At 39.0% G+C, this 26,136-nt stretch overlaps 1 long non-coding RNA gene across 1 annotated transcript; it reads left to right on the forward strand.

The window, feature by feature from the left end:
- The first annotated feature begins 4,005 nt into the window (after nt 1-4,005).
- LOC306662941 lies at nt 4,006-9,836 on the forward strand. The gene is made up of 3 exons (XR_013764314.1): nt 4,006-5,216; nt 5,765-6,535; nt 8,621-9,836. It is a non-coding gene; the product is annotated as an uncharacterized lncRNA (long non-coding RNA).
- Nucleotides 9,837-26,136: the final 16,300 nt, after the last annotated feature.

The following is a 26,136-nucleotide window of genomic DNA, read 5'->3' on the forward strand; positions in this document are numbered from 1 at the left end:
GGCAGCCAAAAGGTAAAAGAGAGAGAGAGCATACAATCCACGTCACACAACTTCCTTCAAGGGTTTAACTTATCCCCACTGTGTTAATGTTTCCACCACTTCCCCATTATACCACAGGATGGGGACTAAGCTTTTAGCACTGGGTCTTTCAGAGACTTTTAAGATTCAAATTAAAGCAGAGGTTATTTGGAAACTACTTGACCTTCTTCTGACTGCAAAACCACTTCCAAACTCTTCTCACAACTTTTTTTTTTCCATTTAAAAAAAATCTACTTGAAGCTAGACTATGGGTGATAAGACAGAAATTCAGTTCCCACTACTCAGAAAACCGTCTTCCACTTGCTCTACAACTTCAACTTCCTCTCAAATTATTCTGTGGCTAATATTTCCTTGTTTCACTCATTTTAAATTCATCTCAGGCTTTTCTTCTTCAGATAAACCTTCCATTCTAAGCACTTTGACTGGAGGAAACTGGTTTCTCAGATATCAAGAGTATATGCTTGCTAGCATATAAATCAATCATGGAATAATTCAAAATACCATTCTGCTCCAGGAAAAACATGGTTCTGGGGAGTAAGAACCAGTTGACACAGGCAGAGGGTGCTTTGTGACTGAAGAAAGAGGCAGATCTGGGATTGCTGAAAGTGCAATTTATTGTGGACTTATGGACAGAAGCATGTCTGGACATGGGGCAAGATACGTATATTCCTGCACCTCAAGACAGATGGAAGGAATTTATATGCTAAGCTAAACATAGGTAAGTCTGGCTAACCAGGATGTATCTGACCTTTCTCAAAAGTTATTAACAGATTCAAATGTCAGTTAAGAAACATTCCTGGCATTAGTGTCCAGGACACCATGCTTTGCTGACTGTCTTAATGACTTTGTTTGCTTAATAGGGCCTGGGATAAGTGCCAGAGTCAACTGGAGGGCAAAATGCTGACTATAACCACTGGGCTACAGTCATGTCAAGCTGGATTGCTATGCCTTTTAAAAATGGATTCTTTTTTATGTCACAGAAAGGAATAACATTAGAATATAATTGCCAAGAAAATTCCTCTTCTAATTAGTAAATGAAGATTATGGACATTTTCTTTGTGTAATCAAGTCCTCACCATCTCATTTGGATGGTAAGTAGCGATTGCAGCTGCGAGTTGTTCTTTGCAGGTTGTCTTGCTCATAGTTCATTTCTTTGAAAATCACTATGAGGCTTCTCATAAGTTTTATCTCTGACGGACAAAACAGAGCTCTCGAGACCTCTGGTGGGAAAAGGCAAATTAGGCAATGAGAAGACTGTCCGCATGTTGTGCCCTGGAAACTCTGAAGAGCGTTGTCTGTTTCTCCTGCCCTCTGCACCACCTTTCAGGGTCCTCTCCACCTCCTGGTCCATACCTGAAAACCTTGAGGCTTCTGACCTGATCTGTTGTCCTCTGCCTTTTTAACAATGTCACACATGTCATATTTTTCTCTATCGTTAATTATTCCACCCAAACTCCTGTGTCCTTTTTCCTAAAAGCTTACTTCTCTGGCAGGAATAAAACAATAAAGAGTTTCAAGCCAATTTAAATCAAATCCTAACTAAATCAACCTAAAAAGGATCTAGGAAAATTAAGGATTCCCCTGGGTTAAAGATACACAAGCTTTAATCATAATTGCACTTTAATGATTACAGTTATCAGCCATTTCTATGCTCCTTTTACAGCAAACAGCAACATCTTCAACATCTTCAGCATTTCCTATCATATTCCCCTTTTCACTTATTCTCCTTCCATTGTGTGTGTGTCGGGGTGTAGGTACTGGCACTTTACACTTGAGCTATATTTATGGTCCTTTTTAAGACAGGATCTTGCTAAGTTGCTAGCCTCCAACTTGTGATCCTCCTGCTTCAGTCTCCTAAGTTGCTGGGATTACTGGTGTGCACTATCGAACCAGCTTCCTTCCATTCTTTGTTGAACGGACCTGGGTAATTGTGTATTTTCTTTCTACCACTTCTTCAGAATTGCACCTGTCAAAGTCACCAACGATCTCCACTTACTCAAAATAAGAATCAGAGTACCTTCTACCTCATCCTCTTTCTGGCCTCGGCCTCCCTTGCTGAGAGGCAGCAAGCCTCACTCCCATTTCCAGATGAAGGTCGGGAGGAGGTAGCAAGAGATCTGCACTCCAGGAAGGAAAATGGGTAAGAGTTCGGGAAAGAATTCACAGCTCAACGCTCAGGAAACCCCACCTGCAGGTCAGGAGCAGGCACTGGACTGAGATGATGCCATTTCCTCCTCCTTTTACACCCTGGTCTAAAGGTCCAGTTGTCAGTGCACTGAGATGGGTAAAGACGAGTGGATGGAAACACGTGGGAGGGCACAGAGCTTGCTGTGCTTTTGCTGCAGGGAGATAGAGCATCAAGTTCCAGGAGCGGGGGATGTGTGTGAAAGCGGAGGGGTAGGGGGAGAAAAAGCAACTACACCTTTTGCACCACTTCCTCCAGCTTAAACCAAGGTTTACTCCGTTGATGCAGAAACCTCTACTTTCATCATGAAACAGAAATAAATGTGATGAAGGTTTTAATATCTTGGTTGTACTGGGGGGACCATTTTCATATCTACCACCGTCTGAAGTAAGCTTCTGCTGGACCTAATATTCCTGTGTGCACAATACCCTTAAATCCATTGAGCTGCAAGTTTGATCTGCAGTCAGCTGTAAAGATGATACCATTACTTCAAAACTAAATTACAGTGGAGAAGATAATTTTCAAGATAAAAAATAGGTAATATAAAATCTACCCTAGGGTTTCAATAATATTGTCAATACCCCCAATAAAGTCTCCTGTTCCCTATGAGCCAAAAGAATATCATCCATATAATGAAGATAATAAATTTCTTTATAATTCTGTCTAATCTGTGATATAGCCTGGCTGACATATATTTGACACATAGTGGGACTATTTGCCATTCCCTGGGGAAGGACCACCCATTGGTATCTAGTATTAGGCCCTTCATTATTCAAAGAAGGAATGGAAAAGGCAAATCGAGGGCTATCCTCGGGATGCACAGGAATGGAAAAGAAACAATCTTTTATGTCTATAGAGATGATATGATAATGTTTTGGAATAGCAGCTAATGGGGGGAGACCCAGTTGTACCGGGCCCATAACCTGCATACTGGTATTTATGGCTCTCAGATCTTGTAACAGTCACCATTTCCCAGACTTCTATTTTATGACAAAAATGGGTATATTCCAAGGGTCCCAGTTATGCCGGAAGCCATTAGTTTCTTACAGTCAGCATTACAATTTGGTAAACAATGGATGGGAAGTTTTGCTATAATGGGATTGTTATTCTTGCTGTTATTATTGCTGCTTAGATATCTGTTGTCTCTAAGAAGTCATCAAAGACGGCAAGCCTTAGTGGTACGGTAAGCCCTTATGGCCATGGACCAAGGCTCTGATCCGCAGATTTGGCTCTCCCAATTACAGGGCTGGTAGTCAAAGACGGGTAAGCACAGGGTGGACTTTATACCAACCTAAGACAGGGATCAAAGCATGCCAACAGCTCTTTGACTCCCAATGACGGGTAAGGATAAAGTCTGACTCTGGCACCTAAGACAGACACAGTCACTGTCCTTTTCTTTTAATAATAAAAAGGGGGAGCCTTTTGAGGGCCATCTTGGACAAGATGGCACCTGGCAGTGAGCCAAAGGGCACTGGCTACCTAAATAAGGAAGTACCCAAAAAAGGCTGCTTGCTTACTAGTTCCTTGGAGACTTATGACATGTTAACGCCAGGCTCAAGGATTGGCTATCTAGTATCATGCCGAGCGTGGACAGCTCGTGATTTATATAGTGTTATGCTGGCATTCCTCTGCATGCTCTCCTGCATGAGAGAAAGCTTTGCTATAATTGGCTGATAAGCTAGGAGGAGCGGGGAGGAGAGAGGGAGAGAAGGGGAGAAGGAAGATAGTGGTAGAACAAAGGAGACAGAGAAACAGGGAGGATGCAATAAATCTCGTCAACTAAAAAAAAAAATCTATCCTATAATAGTAGAAAACTATTTTTAAGAAAACGTAAGGTTCTGCCTCTTGGGTGGATTGAGGTGGTGCTCACTCCACCCAGGAGAAGGATCGCCTTCTGTAATTCAACATAGGATGGTGCCCTATTTGCCAAAAGTACCTCACAACATGCACACAGGCACCAGGGGTGCTTTTTCTCATTTATACAAAGGACACCAGAGGGCTAGCAGAGAGCTTCTCCCCACCTCTCAGAGTTCACGGAAGCAGGGATCCAATTCTCTTCAGTCATATCTGGCAAGACGCCTGCAAACCATAGGCCCCAGAGGTTTACTTGAAGTGGGTGCCTAAATGACAGACTTTAAACTGTGGAAGGGTCATGGGGTTGGTTGGTTATATAAAGCTCAACTTCTCAAGCCTGGAAGGCCTCTTCTGACTTTGCTGAGAAAGGAAGTGAGTTTGCCAAGAGCATCCAGTGCACAGGCCTGAGGATGATGGTGCAGGGCACAGGCTGCCTGGTGGGAATCCTTGGCTCTCTTTGACCCTGGGATGCTATTCAACTTCTTTGTATGACATTTTTGTCTTCTATAAAATGAGCCAAATAAATAACTGTAGCTATCATCTACAGTTTTGTTTTGCTCTCATGCTCATCCAAGGGCTGAAATCACCCAGGAGTCAGAGTTTGTCCTTCAGTGAAGAAGGACTACCTCAGTGTCCCGTGGGAAAGGAGGTCACCAGTCACCTTAGACTACTTGCGCCTCAAAGGCTAGACAACTGGATTGATAAAAATCCAATTGCTTCTTAGATAAAAAAAAAAAAATCCAATTTACAGATGATTACAAATCTAAGCAAAAACCCTCAACTGAAATTACAAGATAGTGTATACTGAGAACTGGAATTACTCACTTTAAACAAAAAAATCTCACTATGGGAATGAAGCATCAGGGGCACAGAGCAATGGAGAGTTACATTATTAGACCATGCAGTGGCTGATCTTCTGGAATCTACTCCAGATGGATTAGAGACACTGGTACAACTCTATCTGTGCCAAATTTGTAGATACAACCAATACCTCAGAGCTAAAACTTGAAGATTTGAAACCTCCTCCTTCTGACAAAAACAAAACAAAACAAAACAAAAAATCCCCCAAATTTAAGAACTATCTGCATCCACCAAGAGAGTCAACACTGCTCCTAATCCTGTGAAATACTGTGTGGAGGTATGTAGGGAACGTTCCTCAAGCTTATCTGACAGCAGTCGCTGACACCATGGTCTAAGTAAGCCAAACAGTCTGAACAGAGAAACTGGGATAATGTAAAGAATCACCATGGAATGAAGATCTTTGCAGCTGTTGAGGCTGAGTTTCAACTGAGGGGAGGCCTCGTTGTAACATGCATCACAGAAAGCTGTGATGTGAGCTTGCCCGCGCTGCCCTGCCTCATGCCGTGTGCTGGAGCTTGCCATTCCCCAGTCCTCTGTCTCAGACCTGTTGCTGGGCAGAATTGCTTAGGCATGCTTGGTTTGTTTACACTACCTGGACCCTCAACGTATAGTTCACCTATAGGCCAACTCTGTTATACTTTAGCAAGCATGTTAACCTGATTGGATAATGTGCCTATATATGTCCTGTGCAGCCCTAAATGAAATTAGATCAGTGCCTTCAGAGCTCGATCTTTGATGCCTGAGTAAGCGCGCTGGGTAAGGCTAGGTAGGGTAGGCATCGTTCGTCCTCACCCTCAGCGAACCCGTCTCTGAACATCTACAGAGGTAAAAGGTTATCATGCTGCTTCCTCCAAAGAAATCTCTGTCTCTTTTATGTGGAATAATTAACTTTGGTCCACAATCTCATTTTAAAAAAACCAGTGATGACATCTGTCAGAAATTCATAGACATTTCCACTCCTCCAATAACTGAAAATGGCCTCTTCTCAGCTGTGCTAAATCTGGACACTGAAAATTTTCAGTTCCTCATTAGTGTACCTGAGTTCTGCTTCTTCTCCTTTATTGTAGGGGAAAGGTCACAGTCTTGCAGTTAAACAAGCCTGTGGTGCTCCTTGTGAGTCACCCAGTGACTGCCAACCCTCCTGTCAGTACAGAGGAAGGGCAGAGTAGTTCTGTCAATAAACTAAGAGACATCCCAAAACTCAGGAAAATAGCTCCTCTTATAATGAACAGTAATAGCAACCACTGCATCCTGCTGCTTGACCACCATTTATCCAAACTTCTTTTACATACCCAAGGTCCAGCCCAGAACAGATGTGATGGTTTTCTGCCAGCAGTCCACTCTGGAAAGGTTGCTGCCAAATTTAATAAAGTTACTTTTCCTTGAAATATAGTATCTCTGAACTGATGATCAAGATTAATATCCTTTGATGCACAGGGCGGCTATTAAACATTGGCTCTCCACTTCCCTAACCAACTACACACACAAACACACACACACATACACACAATATTAAGATATAAGAATTGGTGCTACGTCTTTTAATGCCTAAGGAGTAATTATCACTATCTGTAATTAATAGTTATCCTATTTTGGGTCTTTTGTTTTTCCAGATTAATTTCATGATTGCTTTTTCTATTTCTATGAGAAATGTCATAGGGATTTTAATTGGAATGTGTTAAATCTGTATAGCACCTTTGGAAGTATGGCCATTTTGATAATATTAATTCTGCCTATCCAAGAACATGAGAGATCTTTCCATCTTCTAAGGTCTTCCTCAATTTCTTTCTTCACTGTTTTGTAGTGTTCATTGTAGAGATCTTTTACCTCTTTGGTTAGATTGATTCCCAAATATTTTATTTTTTGAGGCTATTGAGAATGGAGTTGTTTTCCTCATTTCCCTTTCAAATGTTTCATTGCTTATGTATAAAAATGCTTTAGATTTATGTGTGTTGATTTTATAACCTGCTATTTTGCTGAATTCATTGATGAGGTCTTAGAAGTTTTCTGGAGGAGTTTTTTAGATCCTTTAAATAAAGAATCATGACATCAGCAAATAGTGACAGATTGAGTTCCTCTTTTCCTATTTGTATTCCTTTAATTTCTTTGATCTGTCTAATTGCTCTGGCTAGTATTTCAAGTACGATGGTGAATAGAAGTGGTGAAAGAGGGCATCCCTGTCTTGTTCCCAGAAGAGTGATGCAGGAGGTATCACTATACCAGACCTTAAACTCTCTACAGAGCAATAGCAACAAAAACGGCTTGGTACCGGCACCAAAATAGACAGGTAGATCAATGGTACAGGATAGAAGACACAGAGACAGACCCACATAAGTATAGTAACCTCATACTAGACAAAGGTGCCAAAAACTTACAATGGAGAAAAGATAGACTCTTCAACAAATGGTGCTGGGAAAACTGGAAATCCATATGCAGTAAAATGAAACTAAACCCCTATCTCTTACCCTGTGCAAAACTTAACTCAAAATGGATCGAGGATCTAGGAATTAGACCTGAGACCCTTCACCAAAGAGAAGAAAAAGTAGGCTCAAATCTCCATCATGTTGGCTTAGGACCAGACTTCCTTAACAAGACCCCCATGGTGCAAGAAATAAAAGCAAGAATCAATATATGGGATAGATTCAAACTAAAAGGTTTTTTCTCAGCACAGGAAACATTAATAATGTGAAAAGAGAGCCTACAAAGTGGGAGAAAATCTTTTCCACACACACTTCAGACAGAGCACTCATATCCAAAGTTTATAAAGAACTTAAAAAACTTTACACCCAAAATAAAAGAACCCAATCAATAAATGGGCTAAGGAAATGGGCAGATACTTCACAGAAGAAGATATACAAGTGATCAACAAATATATGAAAAAGTGTTCATCATCCCTGGTAATTAGAGAAATGCAAATTAGAACCACCCTAAGATTTCATCTAACTCCAACTAGAATGGCTATTATCAAAAACACAAAAATAATAAGTGTTGGCATGGATGTGGGGGAAAAGGCTCATTCATACATTGCTGGTGGAGTTGCAAATTGGTGCAACCACTTTGTAAAGCAGTATGGAGATTCCTCAGAAAACTTGGAATGGAACCACCATTTGACCCAGCTATCCCACTCCTTGGCCTATACCCAAAGGACTTAAAATCAGCATACTACAGTGATGCAGCCACATCAATGTTCATAGCAGCTCAATTAACAATAGCCAGATCAAGGAAACTTAGATGCCCTTCAATTGACAAATGGATAAAGAAACTGTGGTATATATACACAATGGAATATTACTCAGCCATAAAGAAAGATAAAATTATGGCATTTGCATGTAAATGGATGAAGTTGGAAAATATCATGCTAAGTGAAATAGACCGAGCCCAAAAAACCAAAGGCTGAATATTTTCTCTGATAAGTGCATTACAATATATAATGATGGGGGGTGGCGGGGGGAAGAGAAGAATGAAGGAACTTTGGATGGTGTAGAGGAAAAAGGGGTGGGGATGGGGATGGAAAAACAGTAGAATGAAACAGACATTCATTCATGATTAGATGAATGGTGTGAATATACATTGTGTATAACAATAGAAATGAAAAGTTGTACCCCATTTGTGTACAATGAATCAAAATGTGTCTGTAAAAATGAAAAATATTTTAATAAAAAAATAGTTATCCTGCTTTAGAACTTCATGACAAGGTATAATTCACATTCTTTTCCTTAAATGAGAAATAACCACCTTTTGTTGATTTCATTTGCTGCTTTATTAATCACCTTGCATGTTCTACAACGGTGACTTCAACAAAAGGATAAAGAAAGATTATATTTGGAAGGTACATTAATAGCTAAGTGAGCATACATCCGATGTTTGCTACCTCATTCCCATTCCTTAAGTACAAGTGTTTATAAGTATGTTAAAGATTATTTTATGGTGAAATAGGGATCTGGAAAACCAGAGATGTAAAATAATAGGTTTAGTTTAACTCTGTTTTCAATGATGAATTATTTAGTGTGGAAAATTTATTTCATATTTTATTTATTACCAAATTAGAGTCTATGGAAACATCAGAGTTCTTTAAAATATTATTAACATGTAATATTTGATTTTTATGACTTTAGAACTTGAATTGCATAAGGAGAATCTCAAACTAATATTTTCTATATTTGACTTTCCTTTAGATAAATTCTATGTTGAGAAGACTTAAAGAACTTTCTGTGAAAATTACTATATAATAATTTCACAGTTGATATGTAGAAAAGAATAAGGGTTATTTTTTATCCATCTGAAAAAAATTGGAAAACTATTTGGCGTTTCAGAAATTCTGGTTTTGATTCTAGTAAAATGACAAACTAAAATGATTGTGTAGGTACGCAATGAACACCAGCTGAGAGTTCTGGCAAATATCACAAACCTAGATATTATAAAGGACAAAGAGAACCAATGTTTTGCAAAATAATTTTTTTAATATTAGCATCTGACCCTACATAATACTTTCATTCTATCACTTTATTAAAATAAAAACCAAAATTTTTGTAACATGGTTACAGACATACCTTAAGGGCAGGATTGTTAAGGAAAACAATTCTAGGCTGGGGTTGTAGCTCCACAGTGGAACGCTTGCTTAGCATGTGTTCTGGTCTCTAAAGTATGTAGCACCTTAGCCCTTGAGCTTGGCTTATTTGGTCTCTTCTATGAGTTGATGACAGTCACATTTATATTTTCCAGTCCTAGTCCATTGCCTACACTCCAGCCTAATGTATTTGGCTAGATTCCTCACAGTCCTGTAATAATACATAATGGCTGCTTTGCATTTACTATGACTCAAGTTAAAAACCTAATCCTTCACTCCATGTAGTTCTTTGTCTTCTCATTAATTATCAAATACATTTTACTAGTTACCTTTTCTCTCCTATGACGTATCCATCAAAATAAGCCCAAAATATATTCAGATATCCTCTACCTTCAAGATATATCTGCCTTAAAAAATGTCAGCAACCAATTTTGTTGTTTCCATCCCTCGCTTGATATGCGATTGACAGACCTTCTGCCTCCTTGCCCACACACTCTATTTTGCACACATTATTTAGAATGAATTCATAAAAGCAAGTCTGAGGATGTAATTCTGATGGCAACCCTTCAATGTCTCTCTGTCTCACTCAGTGAAATCTGAAGGTCTCACCTTGGTTGTTAAGTTATTGTATGATCAGGCCCCCACATACCTCTTCAGACTTCTGTCTCCCTGCAGTTCTCCTTGCTGCCCATGGTCCAATCACACTGTTCTTTAGCCAAGGGTTCTCCTGTTCCAGCTCTTTATAATCGCTGATTCTTCTGCTTGGAAAACTCTCTCCTCAGGTATCAGCACTGTGTGTTTCTTTGTTTTCTTTAGATCTCTACTCTAAGGACTTCTTACCAAAAACATTTTCTGGCCACCTTTCTTTCCCTTGCTCTGTAATCACTAAATCTGTTTTAACTGTTTTACTTTTTTTATGCTATTAAAATATATATTAAAAAAGCACAGTTTATTTTTGTATGTAGATATATATTATATCTCTACAGTTTAATGTATATTTCTAAAATAGAAACAGAAACTATACTTTTTTAAAACAGATACATTTTCAGTGACTATGAAAATATTTGACTAATGGTACATGATAATGAGTGATCAAATGAATACTTGACTTAAAATCCATGTTAGGGATTTTGATATCTATAAATGTTACATATAAGACTAGGTAAAGAACTATAATTCTGTATTGCAAAATCTGTGTCATAGACCCTAAAATAGAGATATAAAGTTTTTTTAATATGTACAAGACAACCTCCCAATAGGACTTGGAGAGTAGCAGGTTTCTATACAGGGAGTCACAAACTGCTGGATAATTGTTTGAAGTGAAAATTGACATTTTTACTTCTTAAGTGTTAGAATTGTCTAATATCTCCCTTTTAGGTGCTTTTTTAATTATAAAAAAATCTTTTAATATTTTACTTTTAGAAACATTTTATTTTGAGATAATTAGCATACAGAGATCCTGTAAACCTTTCCTTCAGTTTTCCCTGATCATATAACAAGTGTCGTATGAACAGGCCTCTTTGTGCCACATGCTTTTTCCGTGATGTACTCTGCCACCAGATGCCCAAAGCAACAGAGCCAAATGATCACAGACTGAAAACTTTGAAACTGTGAGTGAAATGAAACTTTGGTCCTTTTAAGTTGATTATCTCAAGTATTTTGTCACAGTAACAGGAAGCTGCCTAAACAGAAGTTATCTGGAGTTTTATTGTAGATGATCTTTATCGAGTTAAAGCAATTACCACTCTAAGATTGCTAAGAGTTTTAACCATGAATGACTGCTAGATTTTTGCTAACTACATTTTTTGTTGTTCTTTTCATTAATTGATATGATCACAGAATGCTTCTAGTGTAAGAATAATTAAAACCAGAATCAGAGGACTAATAAAAAATATATAGAAGCTCACCTCATATTGCTATTTCACAAGAAAAATGGAGTTTTAATAAAGGAAATACACACCTCACCCTAAAAACTCACAAATGAGAATTTCAGTTGAAACATGTCAAGTGGACACAAACAGATTTCTGAGGGCTTCCAGATCCCCTTATTACTAAGTGGTAAAAGAATTAAAGCATATTCTAAACAGAGGATATCTTAATGTGTTCATTATTCTTTTCTCTTTCTTTTTTTTCTGACACATTATTCAAACCATAAATCTAGTTTTGTGTCTCTTAGTTGTGAAGGAATAATTTTAAGTACATCAAAAAGCCTAGGTTTTTAGCATCCACAGCTAAGACTGCAGAAAGTATGCACCAGGAATCATCTGAAAAGGACAATGCCAGCTATGTCCAACAGGGCCAACAGCCCATCAGAAACTATGTAGTAGACTTACACTTTTGGTTGAGGTAAGATTTTTCAATGGGTAAGGCTTGAAACTGTTAAATCAGCATGAATGAGCTCTCTGTAGTTTACAGATCCTTGGTAGATCTTCTTTGTTCAAAGACAATCTTGAATTTCTATAGATGAGAGAGGAAAAACAGATATGTTGAAATTGTTAGACGTAATAAATAAAGTTTTATTTATTTATTTATTTTTAGAAAGTAACCTGCTGATAAAATCCTCAGCTTTGGGATACTAACTTTGACTATTTTGTTGGGAGAGAAACTGAAAATTAGTTTGAATTTAAGAAACACAGTACACATAATGATGATTAAAGATAATTTAATAACAAATGTTAAATGCTTAATTATGCAACATTTTCATTATTAAATTAATACAAAAACATCAAGGAAGATCTGAAAACTAGAAAAAGCAAGGATAAAATTCTATTAAAACATGAATATCAATATTATTTCTTGACAGTCAAATACCTATTTTGTAGTTATTAATTACCCAGGTAAAACAAATTAATAGTTTATTTTAATTTTTGATTAGCCTAATGACTTTAAGATTAAAATGAAAAATAAGATTGTTCCTTGAGAGTTGGACTGTGCTGTCAATATTGTGAACATAAGCAAAAATTATAACTAGTAGTTTGAAAAAAAATCTCCTGCAATCACATGATCAGAATATAGTTCTAAGCAAACCTGAACTTTTTTTCATGAAAAATATTGTGCTAAAGCTAATGTGTAGTTGAGGAAATCTAAAACAAAAAAAGATAATAGTCTAGTGATAAAGTAAGAATGAATATAAAATCCATCACATGGTAAAGCAGTATTTTCTAGGGCAGAAGGAATCTTGACCAAGAAACTATTTTATTATCCTCATTGATAAGTTTCTCTGTACAAAGAAGTTGAGGGATTTTTAGTCAGTTTGTCTCATCTATTTCTTCCTCTGATTGAACACAGGAAAAGAATCAAAGTGGAGGAAGATGTGTGCTTTTGTTTTTGGTGATGGTACATCAGTGTAAATCAATATAGTTGCATTCCTAGACATACTTGATCTTCTGTTTATTTTAAGGGGCTTAAGTTGATTCCCTGGCACAGAAAACTTCTGTATCTTCAAATTAGAGGGTCACTTTCTTATTTTGGATATTCAGTTCAGTCAGAGAAAGCCTTCATCAATATGGAAGAAGGAGAAGGAGGAGGAGGAAGAGGAGGAGAAGGAAGAAGAGGAGGAGGAGGAGGAGGAGAAACAAACCACCCTGGATCTCTGGAAATTAACTCAGCACTAATAGCTAGATCTGATGTTGCTAGGAGTAGATATGGCATTAATGGTTATGTCCTGAGTGTTTCCTGTTGAACATAAAGAATATCAGAGAGCAGCGTGGCCACTCTGGCCCGCCCGCAGGTTGCTTCAGAGACCAGCACAGGGCACCAGGGACTTCCCCAAGCAGCCCAGCCCCCTCCGGCGGGAAGCGCCTCTCTAGGCTAGCTTCCCGGGGCAGACCGCCCAGTGAGAGCCTCCCAATGCAGAGCCAGCCACGGGTCCCCAAGCCAGCGGAGACCTCTGACACGCAAGCAGCTTCTGGGACCAGGGCTGGGCAGCCAGAGACCTCTCCAGGCAGCCTTGTCCCCCTCCAGCTGCAGGCTTTTTCCACGGGGCAATCCAAGATGGCAGACTAGAGGGTGACTGCATCTCCAGTTGCCTCAGAACCCAGGATTCAAGAAGGGGAGGCATTGAGAGACTCGGACTAAAATAGAACCACGGGGTGAGTCTCCCCCACCCAGCGAAGCTCAGCTGGGCGGCAGACCCGGATTCGAGTGGCTTATTAGAGTAGGACAGGGAAGATAGAGTCTCCCCCAGGCAGCTCTGTGCAGTATGGCGGTGGGCTCCTCCCACAGGGACAGATCCTCCAGCCTTGCAGAGCAGGCCCCCAGTGAGAGCCCTTCTGCACAGAAGCAGCGTGGCCAGCTCCAGCCCACCCCGGCCAGCTCCGGCCCGCCCAGCTGCCAGCTCCAGCCCACCCGCAGTTTGCTTCAGTGACCAGCACAGGGTGCCAGGGGCTTCCCCAAGCAGCCCAGCCCCCTCCAGCGGGAAGCACCTCTCTAGGCTAGCTTCTCGGGGCAAACCGCCCAGTGAGAGTCTGTTTACACAAAGCCAGTCACAAGTCCCCAAGCCAGTGGAGACCTCCGACCTACAACCAACCTCTGGGATCAGGGCTGGGCAGCAAGAGACCTCTCCAGGTCTCTCTCCCTGGAACCAGTAGCGGGCTAGGGGCAGCGTTCTTGGGAAGCACTGCATTATCAAATTAATCCAAGACTTCTGGCTACTGAAGGCTGGTGGGTGATACACTGGAAATCTGCAAGGACACTATAAGCCAATAGAGGAAATCTACAATATCACAGAGTCCCACTGACATCTGACCAATATGAGAAAAAAAAGGGAAGAAAATGTCTGAAACAAACCTAGATACTATATCAATAAAACCCAATGACAGCACAGCAGAAGAAATGTCCGAAAGGGAGTTCAGAATGTACATAATTAAAGCAATCAGGGAAGCAAACGAGGAGATGAAAGAACAAATGCAGGCATTAAATGAACGCACCAATCAACAGTTAAAAGAGCAAATAAGGGAAGCAAAAGAGCATTTCAATAAAGAGTTAGAGATACTGAAAAAAAACCAAACAGAAATCCTTGAAATGAAGGAAAAAATAAACCAAGTTAAAAATGCCATAGAAAGCATAACCAATAGGATAGATCACCTGGAAGACAGAACCTCAGATATTGAAGACAAAATATTTAATCTTGAAAACAAGGTTGACCAAACAGAGAAGATGGTAAGAAATCATGAACAGAATCTACAAGAATTATGGGATATCATGAAGAGGCCAAATTTAAGAATTATTGGGATTGAGGAAGGCTTAGAGAAACAATCCAAAGGAATGAGCAATTTATTCAATGAAATAATATCAGAAAATTCTCCAAATCTGAAGAATGAAATGGAAAACCAAGTACAAGAGGCTTATATGACTCCAAATATACAAAATTATAACAGACCTACACCAAGGCACACTATTATGAAAATACCTAACATTCAAAATAAAGACAGAATTTTAAAGGCCGCAAAGGAAAAGAATCAGATTACATTCAGGGGGAAACCAATAAGAATATCAGCAGATTTTTCAATCCAGACCCTAAAAGCTAGAAGGGCCTGGAACAACATTTACCAAGCCCTGAAAGAAAATGGATGCCAACCAAGAATTATAAAACCAGCAAAACTTACTTTCAGGTTTGACGATGAGATAAGATCCTTCCATGATAAACAAAAGCTAAAGGAATTTACAAAAAGAAAGCCAGCATTACAGAACATTCTCAGCAAAATATTCCATGAGGAAGAGATGAAAAACAACGATGTAAATCAGCAATGGGAGGAACTAGCCTAAAGGAATAGCCAAATAAAGGAGAAACCAAATCATGTCAAAAAACAAAAATGAGTCCAATAATTAGGAATACAAATCATATCACAATAATAACTGTGAATGTTAATGGCCTGAACTCATCAATCACAAGACATAGACTGGCAGATTGGATAAAAAGAAAAATCCAATAATATGCTGCCTGCAAGAGACCCATCTCATAGAAAGAGATTCCCATAGACTAAAGGTGAAAGGATGGGAAAAAAACATACCATGCACACGGACACAGCAAAAAAGCTGGAGTATCCATCCTCATTTCAGATAATGTGGACTTCAAGCCAAAACTAGTCAGAAGGGATAAAGAAGGACATTACATACTGCTTAAGGGAAGCATAAATCAGCAAGACATAACAATCATAAATATCTATGCCCCCAACATTGGCTCATCCATGTACGTCAAACAAATCCTTCTCAATTCCAGAAATCAAATAGACCACAACACAATAATACTAGGTGATTTTAACACACCTCTCTCACCACTGGATAGATCGTCCAAACAAAAATTGAATAAAGAAACCATAGATCTCAGTAACACAATCAACAATTTAGACTTAACCGACTTACATAGAATATACCATCCAACAAAGAAGGAATACACTTTCTTCTCAGCAGCACATGGATCCTTCTCTAAAATAGACCATGTTTTATGCCACAAAGCTACTGTTAGCAAATACAAGAAGATAGAGATACTACCTTGTACTCTATCAGATCATAATGGACTGAAATTAGAAATAAATGACAGAATAAAAAACAGAAACTTCTCCAATACTTGGAGATTAAATAATACACTATTATACGATGAATGGATAACAGAAGACATCAGGAGGGAAATTAAAAAATTCTTAGAAGTAAATGAGAACAAAGACACATCATATAAAAATCTCTGGAACACTATGAAAGCAGTACTGAGAGGAAGATTTATTTCATGGGGCGAATTCAACAAAAGAAGTAGAAGTCAACAAATAAACGACTTAACATTACAGCTCAAAGCCCTAGAAAAAGAAGAGCAGACCAACATCAAAAGTAGTAGAAGACAGGAAATAGTTAAAATCAGAGCCGAAATCAATGAAATTGAAACAAAAGAAACAATCGGAAAAATTAACAAAATAAATAGTTGGTTCTTTGAAAACATAAACAAAATTGATAAACCCTTAGCCACGCTAACAAAGAGAAAGAGGGAGAAAACTCAAATTACTAAAATTTGGAATGAACAAGGAAATATCACAACAGACACGAGTGAAATACAAAACATAATTAGAAGCTATTTTGAAAACCTATACTCCAACAAAACAGAAAACCTCGAAGACATCAACAAGTTTCTAGAGACATATGAATTACCTAAACGGAACCAGGAGGACATACACAACTTAAATAAATCAATTTCAAGCAATGAAATAGAAGAGGTCATCAAAAGCCTACCAACAAAGAAAAGTCCGGGACCAGATGGGTTCTCAGCTGAGTTCTACAAAACCTTTAAAGAAGAGCTCATTCCAATACTTCTCAAAGTATTCCATAAAATAGAAGAAGAGGGAACCCTCCCAAACTCATTCTATGAAGCCAATATCACACTGATACCTAAACCAGACAGAGACTCATCAAGGAAAGAAAATTTCAGACCAATATCCTTAATGAACATCAACGCAAAAATTCTCAACAAAGTTTTATCAAATCGCATACAAAAACATATTAAAAAGATAGTGCACCACGATCAAGTGGGTTTTATCCCAGGGATGCAAGGTTGGTTCAACATCCGGAAATCAATTAATGTCATTCACCATATCAACAGACTAAAAGTTAAGAATCACATGATTATTTCAATAGATGCAGAAAAAGCATTCGATAAAATACAGCATCCCTTCATGTTCAAAACACTAGAAAAAATTGGGGTAGTGGGATCATTCCTTAACATTGTGAAAGCCATCTATGCTAAGCCCATGGCCAATATCATTCTAAATGGTGAAAAACTGAAAGCATTCCCCCTAAAAACTGGAACAAGGCAGGGATGCCCTCTTTCACCACTTCTATTCAACATCGTTTTTGAGACTCTAGCCAGAGTAATTAGACAAACCAAAGAAATTAAAGGGATACGAATTGGAAAAGAGGAACTCAAACTATCCCTGTTCACTGATGACATGATTATATATTTAGAAGAACCTGAAAATTCCACCAGAAAACTTTTAGAACTCATAAGTGAATTCAGTAAAGTAGCAGGTTACAAGATCAATGTTCATAAATCCAATGCATTTTTATACGGAAGTGATGAATCTTCAGAAAGAGAAATTAGGAAAACTAACCCATTCACAATAGCCTCGAAAAAAAATAAAAATAAAATACTTGGGAATCAATCTCACAAAAGAGGTGAAAGATCTCTACAATGAGAACTACAGAACACTAAAGAAAGAAATTAAAGAAAACCTTAGAAGATGGAAAGATCTCCCATGTTCATGGATAGGAAGAATTAATATTGTCAAAATGGCCATTCTACCAAAAGTGCTATACAGATTCAATGCAATTCCAATTAAAATCCCAATGACGTAACTCACAGAAATAGAGCAAGCAATTATGAAATTCATCTGGAAGAATAAGAAACCCAGAATAGCTAAAGCAATCCTTAGCAGGAAGAGTGAAACAGGGGGTATTGCAATACCAGATCTTCAACTCTACTACAAAGCAATAGTAACAAAAATGGCATGGTATTGGTACCAAAATAGACAGGTAGATCAATGGTACAGAATAGAGGACACGGACTCAAACCCAAATAAAAACAATTTTCTAATACTAGACAAAGGTGCCAAAAATATCAATGGAGAAAAGATAGCCTCTTCAACAAATGGTGCTGGGAAAACTGGAAATCCATATGCAACAGAATGAAATTAAACCTTTATCTCTCACCCCACACAAAACTCAACTCACAATGGATCAAGGACCTCGGAATCAGACCAGAGACCCTGCAGATTATAGAAGAAAAAGTAGGTCCAAACCTTCAACTTGTTGGCTTAGGAGCAGACTTCCTTAACAGGACTCCTGTAGCCCAAGAAATAAAAGCAAGAATCTCAGCTGGGAGAGATTCAAACTAAAAAGCTTTCTCTCAGCAAAGGAAACTATCAGTAATGTGAAGAGAGAGCCTACAGAGTGGGAGAATATCTTTGCCACTCATACTTCAGATAGAGCGCTAATTTCCAGAATCTATAAAGAACTCAAAAAACTCTACACCAAGAATACAAATAATCCAATCAACAAATGGGCTAAAGAAATGAACAGACACTTCACAGAAGAAGATGTACAAGCAATCAACAGATATATGAAAAAATGTTCAACATCTCTAGTAATAAGAGAAATGCAAATCAAAACTACCCTAAGATTTCATCTCACCCCAATTAGAATGGCGATTATCAAGAACACAAGCAACAATAGGTGCTGGTGAGGATGTGGGGAAAAAGGTACACTCATACATTGCTGGTTGGCTTGCAAATTAGTGCAGCCACTCTGGAAAGCAGTGTGGAGATTCCTTAGAAAACGTGGAATGGAACCACCATTTGACCCAGCTATCCCACTCCTTGGCCTATACCCAAAGGACTTAAAATCAGCATACTACAGAGATACAGCCACATCAATGTTCATAGCTGCTCATTTCACTATAGCCAGATTGTGGAACCAACCCAGATGCCCTTCAGTTGATGAATGGATAAAGAAACTGTGGCATATATATACAATGGAATATTACTCCGCCATGAGGAATGACAAAATTATGGCATTTGCAGGCAAATGGATGAAATTGGAGGATATCATGCTAAGTGAGATAAGCCAATCTCAAAAAAATAAAGGACGAATGATGTCACTGATAAGCGGATGAGGACATATGGGGTGGGTAGGAGGGGTTAGTGTTAGGGTTAGGGTTAGGTTTAGGGTTAGGGATAAGGAGGGTGGTAAGAATGGAGGAAGAAAGGAATGAATAGAGGGAAAAGAGAGGTGGGAGGTGAGGGAGGAAGGGAAAAAAAATAACAGAATTAATCAAACAACATTGTCCTATGTAAATTTATGATTTTTAATTAAAATAAAAAATAAATAAATAAAAAAAAATCAGAGAACAGTATCTCAGGTAATTTTGTGACAGTGATAAAATGAAACCAATACCCTGTCCCATCAGAACAAAACAGCAAAATAAAACTTAAGACTGTCTCATGATAATCTCAAAACACAACAAAACAAAATCATAAAACCCACAAAAATACCAAGTTCTTCCCTATTCATGTCCCTTATATCCTACTAGTATGACTGATGCTGCTTCTTTCAGATAACAGCTTTAACCTTACTTTATTTTACCTATTTTGAGATAAGCTTTGTTAAGGAATCTTCCTTTATTCCTGTCATAGAATTACCCTTGCTTCCAGACAGAACCCAATACAACACCAAGCTTCACTTTCTTGAATCCTCTCCCAAATCACTTTCTATACGGCCAAGTTTGGTAGGCTTTTTTAAACCATCCCTTTCTGAGAAGACCTGTGGTTCCTCAAGGAGTAGATTCTTTATTACTCCAAAGGAAAAAAAAGCAAATTTATTTAATTGTTGGTGAGTTTCTGCTCCTGTTTGGCTACAGGTCATCTTTCTGGCATGTGGAGAAGTTTCGCCATAGGATTTCTGTCTCTAATTTCATTACTTACCATTAAGAAATGAAAAAAAAATTGCTCTAAGTTTTCTATTACTATAGCTATAATTTTATTGGCTATATCATATTCTATCATTTGAATTTTCCATAGTTAATTCTACTGTTGGATACTTAAATATTTTAAAATATAAATAAGTAGTTACTTTCTTCTTACTTAAATAATGTTAGCATTTTAACTATTACCAAATTATTTCTAAAACAATATTCATGACTACAAACTATGTAATGGCCTTTTAGAACATGTAAAAACACTACCTATCATTTCTATGGCCACCTGAAAGAGAGAAAATCATAATGCACTTTCATTGTAGAAATGATTTTAGTTTATTTGGTTTATGGTTCAGTTGAACAAAATCTCATATATTGAATTATTATTTATATTTCTTTTCATGAATAATTTGCTCATATTTTTATAAATCTATTAAAATATCAGATCTTGGCTGGGGAGATAGCTCAGTCGGTAGAGTGCTTGCGTTGCAAACACAAAGCCCTCCTGGGTTTGATCCCCACCACTGCAAAAAAAGAAAAAAAAAAAAAAAAAAAAGAACAACAACAGGTTTTCAAGATGGCGGCCTAGAGGGTGGCTGCATTTCATGTTGCTCCAGGACTCAGGATTCAAAAGAGGAGATATTGAGATGCTTGGGACCAACTCAAAGCAGCCGGGTGACTCTCACCCCCTGGGGAGGCATCCCGGATGGGACGGTGGTCCCGGAACGTAGGAAACTTTGTGAAGTAGAACTGCCGGCGAGACGCCCGTCCGCCCGCTGGAGCAGTGAACTCGGACAGCTGGGAGCGCCATAAAGGAGGCCGCTAGGCACAGCGCTGGGACTCGGAGCAACCACTGGGGCTCTGGCGGCTGCCCAGGGGAGGAGTGGCGAGGAGAGCTGTGTGGACTCAGGACACCGGGGCCTGCCCTGAGGAGGAGGAGGAGGAGCGTGACCACTTGGATTCGGAGTGACTGCACCAGAGCTGCAGGCGGTTGCCAGAGGAGAAGCCGCGCGGTGAGCTGTTTGGACTCAGAACGACGCTTCTGAACCCCGGGGCCTGCCCTGCGGACGAGGAGGAGGAAGAGGAGGGTGGCCACTTGGATTCGGGTGACTACACCAGAGCTACAGGCGGTTGCCAGAGAAGGGGCTGCGTGGCGAGCTGTTTGGACTCAGACCACTTCTGAACCCCGGGGCCTGCCCAGAGGAGTAGGAGGAGGAGGAGCGCGGCGGGTCGTTTGGACTCGCAGTGACTGCATTAGCGCTCCAGGCGGCTGCTCAGAGGAGAAGGCGAGTGGTGAGTTGTTTGGTCTTAAAGTGACAGCTCCTGAACACAGGGGGGCTGCCTGGAGGAGAAGCGTGGTGGGACGCTTGGTCTTGAGTGGCCGCACCAGAGCTCCGGGCAGTTGCCCAGAGGACCCGAGCAGCAGGTCACGTGGATTCAGAGCCACTCAGAGGGACTGCTCCTGAACACCCGGGGGGTTATCTGGAGAAGGAGGAGGAACGGGGAGGGTCACTTCGACTCGGAGTGATTGATTGCCCCGGGCTACGGGTGGTTGGTGGGAGGAGGAGGCACACAGTGAGTTTCTTGGACTCCTAGTGACCGCACCAGAATACTGGGCGGCTGTCTGGAGGAAGAGGCCTGTGGTGGGTCTCTGGGACTCAGAGCGATTGTTCGGGGCCACAGGTGGCTGCTCAGAGGAGGGGCCACACATCCATGCGATTAGGTGCAGAGCAGGGTCCCAGGATCTAGGAGGCTTCTGGGTGGAAGAGCCGCACAGAGACAGGCTTAGGGCGGAGCGAATGTTCCAGGCCTGTGGGCAAATTCTCTGAGGAGGGGCAGCCTAAGGAGATTCATCTGCGAAGGGTGAGGCTCCCAGGCCCAGGAGGTAGGGCCGGGCCCCTGGGAACTTTGCAGAGGAAGGCAGCCCAGCCCAGGCGGTAGCTGTAAATTGACGGGAACCTCTAGGAGGGAACTGACCAGCGAGACCTCCCCACCGGGTGAGTCTTCCCAGCTGGGTGAGGTTTCCCCACAAGGACGGTAAAACCAGAGACTCAGGCCCAAACAGGCCTTGCCTCAGCCCACAGCCTAGGTCCCCTTTGGATGACCATTGGTTAACAAGTGGAGGCACCTCTGCCCACTAGCAGGGATTATACCCCACCTGAAGTCCACCACTCCTAGAGAGGCAGCTTCCTTGTGGAGCACCGCATTATCAACTTCCTCCATGACTTCAGCCTACTGAAGGCTAAGGGGGGATATATATAGAAATCTTCAGGGACATTGTAAGTCAATAGAGGAAATCTGCAATATCTCAGCGGTCCACTGATACCTGAACAATATGAGAAAACAAGGAAAGAAAATGCTGCAAACAAATCTAGATGTTACATCAATAAAACCCAATGACAGCATGGCAGAAGAAATGACAGAAAAGGAGTTCAGAATGTACATAATTAAAATGATCAGAGAAGCAAACGATGAGATGAAAGAGCAAATGCAAGCATTGAATGATCGCACCAATCGACAGTTAAAAGAGCAAATACAGGAAGCAAAAGATCATTTCAATAAAGAGTTAGAGATATTGAAAAAAAACCAAACAGAAATCCTTGACATGAAGGAAACAATAAACCAAATTAAGAACTCCATAGAAAGCATATCCAATAGGATAGAACACCTGGAAGACAGAACCTCAGACATTGAAGACAAAATATTTAACCTTGAAAACAAAGTTGAACAAACAGAGAAGATGGTAAGAAATCATGAACAGAATCTACAAGAACTATGGGATATCATGAAAAGGCCAAATTTAAGAATTATTGGGATTGAGGAAGGTCTAGAGAAACAAGCCAAAGGAATGAACAATTTATTCAATGAAATAATATCAGAAAATTTCCCAAATCTGAAGAATGAAATGGAAAATCAAGTTCAAGAGGCTTATAGGACTCCAAATACACAAAATTACAACAGACCCACACCAAGGCACATTATAATGAAAATACCTATCATACAAAATAAAGACAGAATTTTAAAGGCTGTGAGAGAAAAGAACCAAATTACATTCAGGGGGAAACCAATACGCATATCAGCAGATTTTTCAATCCAGACCCTAAAAGCTACAAGGTCCTGGAACAACATTTTTCAAGCCCTGAAAGAAAATGGATGCCAACCAAGAATCTTATACCCAGCAAAACTTACCTTCAAATTTGACGATGAAATAAAATCCTTCCATGATAAACAAAAGCTAAAAGAATTTACAAAAAGAAAGCCAGCATTACAGAACATTCTCAACAAAATATTCCATGAGGAAGAGATGAAACACAAAGAAGCAAATCAGCAAAGGGAGGAATTATCCTAAAGGAATTGTCAAATAAAGGAGGAAACAAGTTGTGTCAAACAAATAAATAAACAAAATTTTTAAAATGAACCAAATGACCGGGAAACCAAATCATTTCTCTATAATAACCCTGAATGTTAATGGCCTGAATTCATCAATCAAAAGACATAGACTGGCAGATTGGATTAAAAAGAAAGATCCAACAATATGTTGTCTGCAAGAGACTCACCTCATAGAAAAAGATACCCATAGACTAAAGGTGAAAGGATGGGGAAAAACATACCATGCACATGGACTCAGCAAAAAAGCTGGAGTATCCATCCTCATTTCCGATAATGTGGACTTCAAGCCAAAGTTAGTCAGAAGGGATAAAGAAGGCCATTTCATACTGCTTAAGGGAAGCATAAATCAGCAAGATATAACAATCATAAACATCTATGCCCCAAACAGTGGCTCATCTATGTATGTCAAACAAATCCTTCTCAATTTCAGAAACCAAATAGACCACAACACAATAATACTAGGTGATTTTAACACGCCTCTCTCACCACTGGACAGATCTTCCAGACAAAAATTGAACAAAGAAACCATAGATCTCAATAACACAATCAATAATTTAGACTTAACGGACATTTATAGAATATACCATCCAACCAAGAGTGAATACACTTTCTTCTCAGCAGCACATGGATCCTTCTCTAAAATAGACCATATATTATGCCACAAAGCTAATGTTAGCAAATACAAGAAGATAGAGACACTAGCATGTATTCTATCAGATCATAATGGATTGAAGTTAGAAATAAATGAAAGAGTAAAACACAGAAACTATTCCAACATCTGGAGATTAAACAATATGCTATTATATGATGAATGGATAACAGAAGATATTAGGAAGGAAATTAAAAAATTCTTAGAGGTAAATGAGAACAAAGAAACATCATATCAAAATCTCTGGGACACTATGAAAGCAGTACTTAGAGGGAAATTTATTTCATGGAGCGCATTTAATAAAAGAAGTAAAACTCAACAAATAAACAACCTAACACTACAGCTCAAAGCCCTAGAAAAAGAAGAACAGAACAGCACCAAAAGTAGTAGAAGACAGGAAATAGTTAAACTCAGAGCTGAAATCAATGAAATTGAAACAAAAGAAACAATACAAAAAATTGACAAAATAAATAGTTGGTTCTTCGAAAAAATAAACAAAATTGATAAACCTTTAGCCACACTAACAAAGAGAAGACGAGAGAAAACCCAAATCACTAAAATTCGGAATGAACAAGGAAATATCACAACAGACAGGATTGAAATACAAAACATAATTAGAAGCTATTTTGAAAATCTATACTCCAACAAAATAGAAAATTTCGAAGGCATCAACAGGTTTCTAGAGACATATGAATTGCCTAAACTGAACGAGGAGGACATAAACAATTTAAATAGACCAATTTCAAGTACTGAAATAGAAGAAGTCATCAAAAGCCTTCCAACAAAGAAAAGTCTGGGACCAGATGGGTTCTAAGCCGAGTTCTACAAAACCTTTAAAGAAGAGCTCATTCCAATACTTCTCAAAGTATTCCATAAAATAGAAGAGGAGGGAACCCTCCCAAACTCATTCTATGAAGCCAATATCACACTGATACCTAAACCAGACAGAGACTCATCAAGGAAAGAAAATTTCAGACCAATATCCTTAATGAACATCGACGCAAAAATTCTCAACAAAATTTTAGCAAATCGCATACAAAAACATATTAAAAAGATAGTGCACCATGATCAAGTGGGTTTCATCCCAGGAATGCAAGGTTGGTTCAACATCAGGAAATCAATAAACGTAATTCACCATATTAATAGACTTAAAGTCAAGAATCACATGATTATTTCAATAGATGCAGAAAAAGCATTTGATAAAATACAGCACCCCTTCATGCTCAAAACACTAGAAAAAGTAGGGATAGTGGGAACATTCCTTAACATTGTAAAGGCCATTTATGCTAAGCCCATGGCTAATATCATTCTAAATGTTGAAAAACTGAAAGCATTCCCCCTAAAAACTGGAACAAGGCAGGGATGCCCTCTTTCACCACTTCTATTCAACATCGTTCTTGAGACTCTGGCCAGAGCAATTAGACAAACCAAAGAAATTAAAGGGATACGAATTGGAAAAGAAGAACTCAAACTATCCCTGTTCGCTGATGACATGATTATATATTTAGAGGAACCTGGAAATTCCACCAGAAAACTCTTAGAACTCATAAGTGATTTCAGTAAAGTAGCAGGTTACAAGATCAATGCCCATAAATCCAACGCATTTTTATACATAAGTGATGAATCTTCAGAAAGAGAAATTAGGAAAACTACCCCATTCACAATAGCCTCGAAAAAAATAAAATACTTGGGAATCAATCTCACAAAAGAGGTGAAAGACCTCTACAATGAGAACTATACAACACTAAAGAAAGAAATTAAAGAACACCTTAGAAGATGGAAAGATCTTCCATGTTCTTGGATAGGAAGAATTAATATTTTCAAAATGGCCATACTACCTAAAGTGCTATACAAATTCAATGCAATTCCAATTAAAATCCCAATGACGTACCTTACAGAAATAGAGCAAGCAATTATGAAATTCATCTGGAAGAATAAGAAAACCAGAATAGCTAAAGCAATCCTTAGCAGGAAGAGTGAAACAGGGGGCATTGCAATACCAGATCTTCAACTCTACTACAAAGCAATAGTAACAAAAACGGCATGGTATTGGTACCAAAATAGAAAGGTAGATCAATGGTACAGAATAGAGGACACGGACACAAACCCAAATAAATACAATTTTCTCATAGTAGACA

This window comes from Sciurus vulgaris (assembly GCF_902686455.1).
Source record: "Sciurus vulgaris genome assembly, chromosome: 5".
Lineage (NCBI taxonomy): Eukaryota > Metazoa > Chordata > Mammalia > Rodentia > Sciuridae > Sciurus > Sciurus vulgaris.